Genomic DNA, 12,019 nt, shown 5'->3' with positions numbered 1-12,019 from the left:
TTTCTCCATGTAAATAGGCTGAATGACTGATTACAAGATTGGAGACATGTGTGATACTAATTAAAGAAACTAATTAGTTTGAAATATCACTATAATCTAATTATTTATTACTTTTCTAAGGGGTACCAACAAATGTGCCAGGCCATTTTAGAATATCTTTGTAGAATAAGCAATAACTCATCTCTTTTCACAGCTTCTTTGCTTTATTCTATGACATACCAAAGGCATGCAAGTATACATGATAAAATAGCTTTTAATTTCATCACTTTTCAGGAGGAAAGAAGCATTATTTCAATGAGCTGTAAGGGTACCAACAAATTTGAGCACGTCTGTACATAAACTAATAAATACACTTCAACGGAGTGCTCCATTATCGTATATCAGTATCCCCGCTTCATATGGTGTTCAATATTGTCTAAAGAGATTTTTTTTTTCTTTTCGCTAGTGTCATCTGTCATTTGGTAATTTTAAAACTAATTGAATGAAATAAATAACACATGCCTCGACTACAGGCATGTTTTCAATGTAGTTGGAAAGTAGTATAAGGTTGTTAATTCTATGGATTTTATAAGCAACGTTCTGTGTTTTCGTTGATCTGCGCTGTATGCTGTGGCTCGAGCCTGACTTTTTATAAAAAGTCGACCACGAAGGGACTCGAACCCTCAATCTTCTGATTCGAAGTCAGACGCCTTATCCATTAGGCCACATGGTCTTTCACGCTTACCCTGTGATAGTAAACTCTACATTTTAGCGGTCAATTGGTTTTTCATTACCAAGCATTGCACTGTACACTATGTAGTGTACAGTGCGATGCTTGGTGATGCTTGTTTTATTTAACAGTTTCATCTCTCGATGTGTGTGTGTGTGTGTCTTTCACCGCTAAAATGGGTGGTTTTAAAATAATCCATTTATACTTAAAGTTGAACTGTTGAGATGGTCTGTTTTCACATACGTTGATTACACCGTGTAAAATTATTTATTTATTTTTTTTCCTGGGTAGTAAGTGTTATATCCTAATTGCTTATGCCTCAAAAGTATAGAAAATGGCTATTATTCCCCACAAACTTTGCTTTTGTGACCAGGACAGTGATATTTTGAAATTTACCTATTTCCAGTGAGAAAACGGGCTAATTTGTGTCTTTTCGTTCACATAAAGTCAGAAAAAAACAACATATGAATCCAAATTAACATGTATTTATACTAAAGTAATACAAAAATGACTACAAAAGATTTAGAAGTGAGTAGTTTTTCGAGATTTACGATTATACTGTAAATCACTTTCACGAATCAGCCCCCAAATGTAGTCTCCCATCATGTCTAAAGGGCTATAAAAGGACTGGAAAACACCACATAAATATTAAGAATAAAGAGAGAAAAAGTTCAAATTTAATATTAAAAATTAACAAATGATAATAACTATTCAATTAACAAAAAACAATACTCAAGCAATAGCCCTAGCTCCAGCAGTTCTATCAATCCTAATCCTAGCTGTAGCAGTTACACTAACCCTAACCCTAACCCTAGCTCCAGCAGTTACACCAACCCTAACCCTGACCGTCCAGCAACTGGTGTTTCCATATCTCTCAATATTCCAGCAAAATGAGAATTAACACAAGGATAATATCCAGTTCAGTATGTAGAGCAATGTAGAACTTATCAAGCCTGGACAACAAGTAGACAATGATATAACAGTAATTCAAAATGTTGTGAGAGTGGGGGAACTTGGTCAGCAGTGGCAATTCTCCCCCATTCTCACTGCAAACTTAAGCATTTACTTAAATTCTGGGTCTTGTCATGTAGCTCAAAGGTGATTCTGGTCATGTAGCACAATTCTAACTATGGGCATGTAGTTTAATTCTGGGTCTCGTCATGTAGCTCAGTTCTAACTATGGTCATGTAGCTTAATTCTGTCTCTGGTCATGCATCTCAATGGTGACTCTGGTCATGTAGCTCAATGGTGACTGGTTATTTAGCAGTATTGTGTTTCTGGTCATGTAACTCAATGGTGACTGGTTATATAGCACTACTGTGTCTCTGGTCATGTAACTCAATGGTGACCCAGGGAAGAGCACTTATTCTTGGATCCCTCATGCACGTCTCAATTTCCACACTCGGTTCTTCCATAATTTTCAATTTTCCATTGAAATCCTCCAGAATATTTGCAAGGAGAATGGCCAGAATATTAGGAACAGCAAACAGGGCTATACCAGGACTGACAAAAATTACAAAATTGTTAAGACTAAAGAGAGAAAAAGTACATATTTAATATTAAATATAAATAATGTAAAATATCTCTTCAATGAACAAAAATGCAACACACATGATAGTAACAAGGTTCTTAACAACACAGGAATAACAGAATTGTTTGATTTTGTTGTTTCACTAAATTTAAAGGGATTTTCTCTACAATGGTAAAAATAGCTAATTTTGTCAAAAAGTATAAAATTGAAAAGTAATAACGTAAAATGCATTAAATGATCTCCCTAAACATTATGCTAACTTCAGATTACATTGCAATAGTCAAAAGTGTCTGGAAACCAATACCAACCCATGGGTGTGCCACTGGTGGCACAGAGTCATCCTCAACAGGGTCTTCTTTCCCCGCTGATTCTGCCAAGCCCGTTCCCTTGGCTGTGGTTTCGCTAGATAGTAGGTAGGGACAGTGGGAATCTCGTTCATCCATTCATGCGCTTCACTAATTAGATGACAAGGCACGAGATTCCCACGACTTTATTATTCGGGTACAGGTTTAATTGTACAACAATGACTAATTACAATTTTTCAATTACCACTCAAACTTCCTATTCCTAGGTGAACTGTTCATATACCGCACTGTTCCCACAGAACATTGCCAATATGTCGAGCGAGTACAGGAGAGTTCTACGGTTGAGCAATTTTGCTAGAGAGATCCTTCTATTTTCAGGTATCCACATTTCAGCCAGGACGATGTTATTAATGGACGGCCATTTCCCTCTTGCTCCCATTGGAAATCCAAAGAACTTGATCTCAGTGGAATTGGATAGATTCTGAATCTGCCTTTTGAGTACTGAGTAGTACTGTACTTTCTCTTTGGCAGCATTTTCCAGGGTGTCGGCAGCACATTCAGATCTTACTGTGACATCTATGACCAGAGATCTTGTTGATTTTGTGAATTTAAGGTCTGGCTTCCTCAGTTCTCCTTCTGTATTCCTTAGGTTTGCCTCCTTATACACTTTCCATCCCAAGGCTGATGCTTCATCTGCTAGTATGTTGCAGATCTTGTTGTGGTGGGCGATCCTGGCCCCCTGGACAGATGGACATTGCCCCAGGATATGCGAGCAAGATTCCAGTCTTGCTGAACATTTCCTACAAAATGACTGTGCGCCCACCCGGCCTCTGTTCAAGGATTCCCTGGTAGGGTACACATTAGCTCTAAGTTGCATTGCGGCTATGAAATGTTTTTGTTGGACTCCGTGTTGATTCCGTTACCAGTTGTTGCTAATGGGGTCGTTCCAGAACAGTTGTATACCCATACCTTGCACCGGGAGTCCGCACCATGTCAGGAATTCGTCCTGTCTCCATCTAGTGGGCAAAAGATATTTGGGCTTTTGTGCGGTTGTTCCTTGCACCCCGTCACCTCCAAGGGGTTCAGCCAACCTTGTTGGGTTTCGCAGGTTCGGGGTACTTTCCACTGCCCCCCTGCTCCTGTCCACAACTTCTGCAGTTTCTCTTGGGCCTCTTCTGTCGTTGCCAAGCTGCGGATCACCCTGTCGCTGGAGTCGGCAATTCGCTGCAACCTTCTAATCTGTATCGAAGGTATTAAGCTCGCCAATGTTAAAACACCCAATCCTCCATCTCTAATCCTCGAGTATATAATACCGTCGCATATGGATGTCGGAAGATGCAACCATTTTTTTTACTCCTGCCCTGATAAGGATATCAACAGCTTTCAGGCTATTGGCCTTGCAGTCAGTGTGGTCAGCTAGGTATATGAGACGGGGAATGGTATACGTTCTAAGTATGACGAGCTTCTGAGATGGTTTCAGCGGTGCCTGGTCTATCCTCCCCATCCACTCCTGTAGCTGATGTATCATATCGGCCTTTACAATGCCGACCCAAGGATCAATCTTTGTGCCCAGATAATGTTCAGATTCGCCTGGTGTGATCATGTTCAACTCATTCCCCACGATATTCCATGGTCTACAGTTGTATACGAATCGTGTGTAGGTGTTATGAGGAACCCATAGCACTTCTTGGCTTGTGCGACCAGTCCGGAAAGACTACAAAAGGACTCCAGGATAACCAGGTTTTTCTCCATTCCATCCCACGACTCACTCACCAGGATCAGATCATCCGCAAATGCCAGTGTTGCCAATCTGTTCCCATTGATTGTATATCCTTGGCCCATTGATTCAAGGGCATTGATCAACGGATCCATTGCCAAATTGAACAGTAGCGGTGTCATCGGATCCCCTTGCTTCACGCCGATCTTCATCTCAATTGGCAGAGACTTATTCCCTTCCAGTTCAATCGAGGTGGTGCATTTCTGATAAGAGCTCTTGATGATCCTGATGACGTGTTCATCCACCTTCTTCTGCCGTAGCACCCCGTAGCACCCACATGATATGTTCATGCGAGACGAGTCGAATGCTTCTCTATATCCACGAATACTACTGCCAGTTGGTTATGATGTTTTTTCGCATGCTCGATGATTGTCTGTAGCACCTTCAGGTTTTCAGAACAGCCTGGTGTGGAGATAAATCCTCGCTGTCTTGGGTTGAGAGGACAGGCCTTTGTCAGCCTTCCTGTGACAATCCGTGAGAACAGCCTCAGGACCATTGAACCGATTGTAATCGGTCTCCAACTGCCAAAAGTCATAGTTACTCCCGTCGTTTACCCACGTTTCATTGAATTTCTTCACTTTGACATTCAGGGCACTGGGCAGAAATCACATCGCGTCAACACCCACCACGGGCCTTCGCAATGCTTTTTTTTAATTAAACAGTCGGATTCCCCTGGTCCGCACCAGTTCTAAGTCAGCTGCTAGGCGCCGGCCGAGGCAACACGCCTTGACGGAGCCGACGCACGCCGCAGCTGGGGCAATCCACAGGAAGGGCCCGGCGCGCGTCCAAAGTCGCGAGAATGAGAGAGAGAGAGAATGAGAGACAGAGAATGATTGAAAGAGAGAATGAGAGAGAGAGAATGAGAGAGAGAGAGAATGGGGGAGAGAGAGAGAGAGAATGAGAGAGGGAGAATGAGAGAGAGAGAATGGGGAGAGAGAGGGAGATAGAGAGAGAGAGAGAATGAGAGAGAGAGAATGAGAGAGAGAGAGAATGGGGAGAGAGAGAGAGAGAGAGAGAGAATGAGAGAGAGAGAATGAGAGAGAGAGAATGGGAGAGAGAGAGAGAGAGAGAGAGAGAGAGAGAGAGAGAGAGAGAGAGAGAGAGAGAGAGACAGCCTCTCCCTTTTTCAGGGTTGTATTTTTCCCGCTCTTTTTTTTTTTTTTTTTTTTTGTTCCAAATAAGGTAGGCAGGCCAGTGTACCCAGAAGGCCTTGCGCTCGTGGGAGGAGGAGGATGAACGCAGCGGTAAAGCAGAAACGCAGCTGTTTAGTGGTGCAAGGAGCCCTCGCTTTCAAGGCGGCGGCAGCAGGTGCAGCAGCAAAGCGCCCCTTTGCCGGGACCGAACGGCACTTGCGTTTTGGGAAGAGTTCCCTGTTTTGTTTTGTTTTGTTTGGCCTTGCCGCCGGGTAGAGGAGAAGGCCTTTGGGCCAGCCGGAAGGGCTGAGCTCCCAGTAAAGCCACACTCTGGCTTCTCTTCAGTTCGAATAAATCTTTCGCCTTTTACTAAAGATGGTTCTTTTTTTCCAGTCACTTTTAAAACAGCACAGGTTTTTTTCATGTTGACTTTAATCTGTGTCTGTTTTAACCATGTACAAAGCACAATTGTCTTGGTGTTTTTAAATGTATTTTAAATGCTTTTGAAACAAAATGTATGTCTGTATGCATGAATGTCATCTTTAAAAGAAATGTATAATGAATGAAAAAACGAATGGGTGTAAATGTAAAAAAATGGTAAAATCTCAATAAAAGAGTATTTTACTAAAGATTTCCGTGGAGAGGAGCATTTATGAGTTCAATGCAATTTTTGGCTAGCCCTGCCCCTCGGGGTGGGGCTCGACATGGGTTTAAAAACAGAACAAGCACAGCGGCGGCGGCCGTGTTAATAATTGGAGCCTGGCACCTTTTTTTTCTTTTTCTTTTTTTCTTGTTTCCATTTTTCCCCTCAATCCAAGAAGGCAAGTACCCCGGCAGCTCCGACGGGCAGCCGCGTCCGGGGCGTTTGGGCAAAACCATTGTGGGCATCGCTTCTCGGCCTCTTGGCTCAGATCATATGTATGTGGCCTGACCGCAGCATAGGATCTGAGTTGCGATCGCTTGGTAAACGGGAGTAGTATTGTCTACTGGTTTGGTATAGTAAACGGTGACAGGATTGCCTGTTGGTAAACGGTGACAAGGCTGCTTGTTGGTTTTTTTCTTTTGGAATAGGTGCTGGTGAAACTAGAGAGCGGAGGAAGGACTTAGTGAAAGCAGCCTTGAGACAGCAGGTAAGGAAGACCCTTTGGGGGCTCCTTATCTGTTCTTTCTTTTAGTTTTTTTTTATTTGTATTTTTTTGTTGTGATATTTAAGATGTCAACCTCACGGTCGTCGGGCCGGCGCTTTAACTGCGTTCGGGTTGCGGTGAGAAGGCTTTATAGAGAAGGGGATGAGAAAGTGGAGTTGGACAGGTTGGAGTTTTCTAGGGCTGTGTTACAGAAGGTGCAAGGTTTCAAGCCAACAGACTTGAATTGTATAATTACTTTTAGCAGGGGTAGTGCCTGGGATGTGAGTTTTATGACAGAGGCATTGCTTAAACGGTGTTGTGATGGTTTTTCTAGGATGGGGCAGCATGAGTTGTTAAAAAAGTTTGAAGTAAGTACCCTGACTGATTTATCCAGGAGAACGGTGGTAGTAAGGATGTGCTCTGAGGCTGTTACAGAGGAGGACGTGTGCACGTGGTTGAGGAGGTACTGCTCTGTAGAGGGGGCGGCCTCGAAGGTCACTGACCTTGATGGCAAGATCTCCCTGCAGGAGGTTGCTGCTGCCATGGGGTCCTTCAAAGATGGGAGGACTCCTGGTGGGGACGGCCTTCCGAGAGAGTTTTATATGGCATTTTGGGAGATGATTGTTCCTGATATTTTGGATGTTTTTAATGAAATTATTGTTAAAGAGACGATGCTCTTGTCTTTTAGGCAGGGGATCATTACCCTGGTTTTTAAAAAAAAAAATGTGAAGGAGGATTTGAAGAACTGGAGGCCTTTGACCCTCTTAAATGTTGACTATGTTGACTAAGTTGACTAAGTGTTTTGCAAAGATTTTAACTCTTAGAATGGGATCAGTGATTGCTGATGTTGTTCACTTAGACCAGACCTGTGGTGTTCCAGGGCGGAAGATCACGGACAGTCTGATCCTACTGAGAGATTCAGTCCTTTTTGCGCAGGAGGTGCCGGTATGTCTGTTTAATTTGGATTTGGAAAAGGCATATGACAGAATCTCTCATGAGTTTATGCTCAGAGTGTTGGAGAAAATGGGGTTTACAAATAAAATTGTTAAGTGGGTAAGTCTTCTCTATAGTGATATAGGAAGTAGGATCAGTATAAATGGGAAGCTATCCGGTCAAATTGATGTTACGTGTGGAGTAAGACAGGGCTGTCCGCAGTCCCCATTGCTTTTTATTTGTTGTATGGAACCTTTGGCGCAGGCCCTCCGCAAGGACAAGGTGATCAGGGGGCTTGCTATCCCTGGGGGCGGAGGAGCTGAGGTAAAGGTTCTATTATATGTGGATGATGTGAATGTGTTGTGTGTGAATGAACGTGCAATTAAGAGAGCTTTGTTTCAGTGTGAATGTTTCTGTACGGCCTCTGGGTCCAAACTGAACCGGGGGAAGTCAGAATGCATGTATTTTGGAGAGTGGGAGAGTGTGCCTGAGGTTGGGTTATGTGTGAAAACTGATTTTATTAAAGTTTTAGGTGTGAAAATTGGTGCCACAGGATCTGGTCACAGCAATTGGGTGGACGTCACGAAGAGGGTTGGGCAGAAGCTGGGTCTCTGGGGGCTGAGGTCCTTGTCTCTGGAGGGGAAGGTGCTGGTGGTGAAGGCTGTGATCCTTCCTCTGCTGCTATATGTGGGGGTGGTCTTTCCACCCACTAGGTCTGTGATTGCCTGTTTGAAGAGACAGATTTTTCTTTTTTTCTGGGGGTCCAAGTGGGAGCGGCTGAAGAGGGAGGTAGTATGCAGGGGAGTAGAGAAGGGGGGTAAAGGGCTACCTGACCTGTAATTGTTTTTATTTATACACAGTTTTAGTAGACACTTGGAAATGGTATTAAGCAATAGATGTAAAGGGGCGCTGTTTGTTAGATTTTTTCTGGGTTCATACTTAAGATTTCTAGGAATATTAAAGATTCCATTGACTGTGCCCACTGCATTTGATATGCCATTCATTTATGCTGTGTTTAAATAGTTTTTAAAGAAGAGACAGCTGGAGAATATTGATAAAGATTTGTTTTTAAAACCTAACAAATGTTTTGATTTTGTTCAGGGGAGGGAGGATATGTGTCCTTTGAGGGAATCCCTAGGAGACCCTGGTAAGGCGTGGAGGAATGCTGCCCATCCTGTCCTGATGAACCGACATAAAGACCTGGCCTGGCAAGTAGTTCATGAAATATTACCGGTGAGAGCGGTCATGTACGCTCGAGGCATGGGGAAGTCCCCTAGATGCCCTTTTCAGGGCTGTGGAGCTGAAGAGACATCGCGTCACCTGCTGTGGGAGTGTGAGGCTGCCAGACGGCTGTGGAAGAAGGCGACCCCCTTGTTGGCTGTGTTGATGGAGGAGATCCCTGTGGGGGAGCAGCTGGTTCGGTACGGGCCAAAGAAGAAACAGAAAGGATCATGGCAGCTCTGGTGTGCAGTGAACTGTTTTAAAGAGGCTCTTTATAGAGCTAGGAACTTGCTTGTTTTATCAAAGGAGCTGAGTTGTCATGAGACCTACGAAATGGGCCTAAGGCTGTGCAAGACTATGTGTCCAGGGACGTTAACAGGAGGGGTCGTGAAGAAACTGAGAAGGTCTGGCAGTTGAAGAGATGGCCGGGTGGTGCTGGTGTCAGTGCCAGGTTGGAGTGTCTGGGTTCGTTGAGGCAGGATGAGGATGTTATTAAGGGCATGCGCTCCTTTGCACAAATGACTGAGTCTGTTTGTAATGTGTCTGCTTTGTTGTATTTTATGTAAAGATCTGTGTGTATTGTGATTTGTTTTTTATTTTGTGATTTGTAGAAAAAGAACCAAGGATAACTGCCAAAGAGATACAAGCTGAACTCCAAGGTGAAGGTACGTCAGTTTCTGATCGCACCATCCGTCGCTTTTTGAGCGAAAGTGGGCTCCATGGAAGAGACCCAGGAGGACTCCACTATTGAAAGAAAAACATAAAAAAGCAAGACTGGAATTTGCTAAAATGCATATTGACAAGCCACAATCCTTCTGGGAGAATGTCCTTTGGACAGATGAGTCAAAACTGGAGCTTTTTGGCAAGTCACATCAGCTCTATGTTCACAGACGAAAAAGTGAAGCTTTCAAAGAAAAGAACACCATACCTACAATGAAACATGGAGGAGGCTCGGTTATGTTTTGGGACTGCTTTGCTGCACCTGGCACAGGGTGCCTTGAATCTGTGCAGGGCACAATGAAATCTCAAGACTATCAAGGCATTCTGGAGCGAAACGTACTGCCCAGTGTCAGAAAGCTCTGTCTCAGTCGCAGGTCATGGGTCTTAAAAAAGGATAATGACCCAAAACACACAGCTGAAAGCACCCAAGAATGGATAAGGACAAAACATTGGACTATTCTGAAGTGGCCTTCTATGAGTCCTGATCTGAATCCTATCGAACATCTATGGAAAGAGCTGAAACTTGCAGTCTGGAGAAGGCACCCATCAAACCTGAGACAGCTGGAGCAGTTTGCTCAGGAAGAGTGGACCAAACTACATGTTAACAGGTGCAGAAGTCTCATTGAGAGCTACAGAAAACGTTTGATTGCAGTGATTGCCTCTAAAGGTTGTGCAACAAAATATTAGGTTAGCGGTCCCATCATTTTTGTCCATGCCATGTTCATTTGTTTTATTATTTATAATATTATGTTGAATAAAAAATCAAAAGCAAAGTCTGATTTCTATTAAATATGGAATAAACAATGGTGGATGCCAATTACTTTTGTCAGTTTCAAGTTATTTCAGAGAAAATTGTGCATTCTTCGTTTTTTGTGGAGGGGTACCAACAAATTTGAGCACGTCTGTATACAGTGTGTACCCACTAATATTATATTCGTCTCCATCACTCTCAAGCAACCAAGTTTCTGTAACACCTATCACATCGTAGTTACTTGTTAGTGCAGTAGCTTCAAGTTCTAACATTTTGTTTCTGAGACTTCTAGCATTAAGATAAATACATTTAATAGTGGTCTTACCTGAGTTGTTGCCCTTGTTTTGATGTGGTCTCCCTTCTGTTTTTTTGTTTTCTCCCCCCTTCCTTTCTAGTTTAAATGCTTCTGTACCGCCTGAAGGATCCTTTCTCCGAGTAGATTGGTTCCCTTTCTGTTTAAGTGCAGTCCGTCCCACCTGTATAGATAGTCCTTGTTGTAGAAAGTGCTCCAATGTTCAAGAAAGGTGAAGCCTTCCTGTGTGCACCACGATTTCAGCCACGCATTTTGATTTTGTATTTCCAGCTGTCCATATGGTCCTTTGCAAGGCACCGGCAGTATCCCAGAAAATACCACAGTTTTGGTCTTGTCTTTTAATTTCCTTCCTAGCTCTCTGAATTTGTTTTGCAGGGATCTTGGCCTGTCTCTTCCAATGTTGTTTGTACCAATGTGGACGACTACTACTGGGTCATCTCCTGTTCGTTCCAGGAGCCTGTCCACATTCTCAGTGATGTGCTTGACTGAGGATCCTGGAAGGCAGCACACTGTTGTAGTAAGGGGGTCCAAACTGCGAACTGAACTTGCTGTGTTTCTCAGTATGGAGTCCCCAACAATCATGACCTCCCTTCTTTTTGCTGCCTGGTCAGCACTGTTTATAGGGTCCTGGGTGTTGTTTCTTTCATTCTCTTGATGTTAGTTTTGGTCATCTAAATGTTGAAGTGGCTCAAATGTGTTGGATGTCTGGATTTCTGGTGGTTGTGTTTGACAAAGTTTCTTTATTTCCCTGCTTCTGCCTATCTGAACACAGCTGTTTCGACTCTCTTCCATCTCCGTGGTGGCTTTCAGTCTGCTAGGGGTGCAGACTTCCATGAATTGTGGGTGTGTCAGCTCCTCAAGCTCCTGTTGCTGTCTCATTTCCTCCAGCTCCTTTTCTAGCAGGCTTAATCGCTGAAGCAAGTCCTGGATCGTGCAGCACTTTACACAAACTTGGTTGAGCTCTGTTGGGTTTTCTCGGATTTCCCACATCATGCAGTTGTCACAGATTACTGGCTTGAAGACCTTTTTTTTTTTTAGTTTAGTGTAGCTTCTGCAACTGTCAACCTGCTTTCAAACTGCGTTGTACTTGTCCACGACTGTACTTCTCCCACGATGTCGCTTCCACACGCTGTCGCTGGGAAGTCTGCCTGCAATCATTGTTTTGATATGGTTTACTGTCATTTGTTTTTGAACTCAACTGTAATAATTAATAATCATTTATTAAAATGATAGAGCGCTTTTCAACGAATCACGAAGTTGTACAATAGCAAACAGCACGTAAAAGTCGTGTTTTAAGTCAGAATAAAAACAAAAGCACAACAAAACAAACACAAGCATTAAAAACAACAGACAATAAGAAACATTTAAAAAGCCAGAAGGGATGTTAAAGTATTAATAGAAGGAGCCTTGTAAATTGTTGCATTAAGTGCTTTGAAACACTATACCATCAAAGGATCTATAAAAGTAAACCTTATTGGCTGGTTTCCCAGACCCCAATT

General features: G+C 43.1%; 1 non-coding gene across 1 annotated transcript; it reads right to left on the bottom strand.

Annotated features, from left to right (window-relative positions):
• Positions 1-639: 639 nt before the first annotated feature.
• Positions 640-712, bottom strand: trnar-ucg (transfer RNA arginine (anticodon UCG)). The gene has a single exon. It is a non-coding gene; the product is annotated as a tRNA-Arg (tRNA).
• Positions 713-12,019: the final 11,307 nt, after the last annotated feature.

This window comes from Acipenser ruthenus, chromosome 45 (assembly GCF_902713425.1).
Source record: "Acipenser ruthenus chromosome 45, fAciRut3.2 maternal haplotype, whole genome shotgun sequence".
Classification (NCBI taxonomy): domain Eukaryota; kingdom Metazoa; phylum Chordata; class Actinopteri; order Acipenseriformes; family Acipenseridae; genus Acipenser; species Acipenser ruthenus.
The sequence above is the reverse complement of the archived record's forward strand: the minus strand, read 5'-3'. Positions and strand labels throughout refer to the sequence as shown.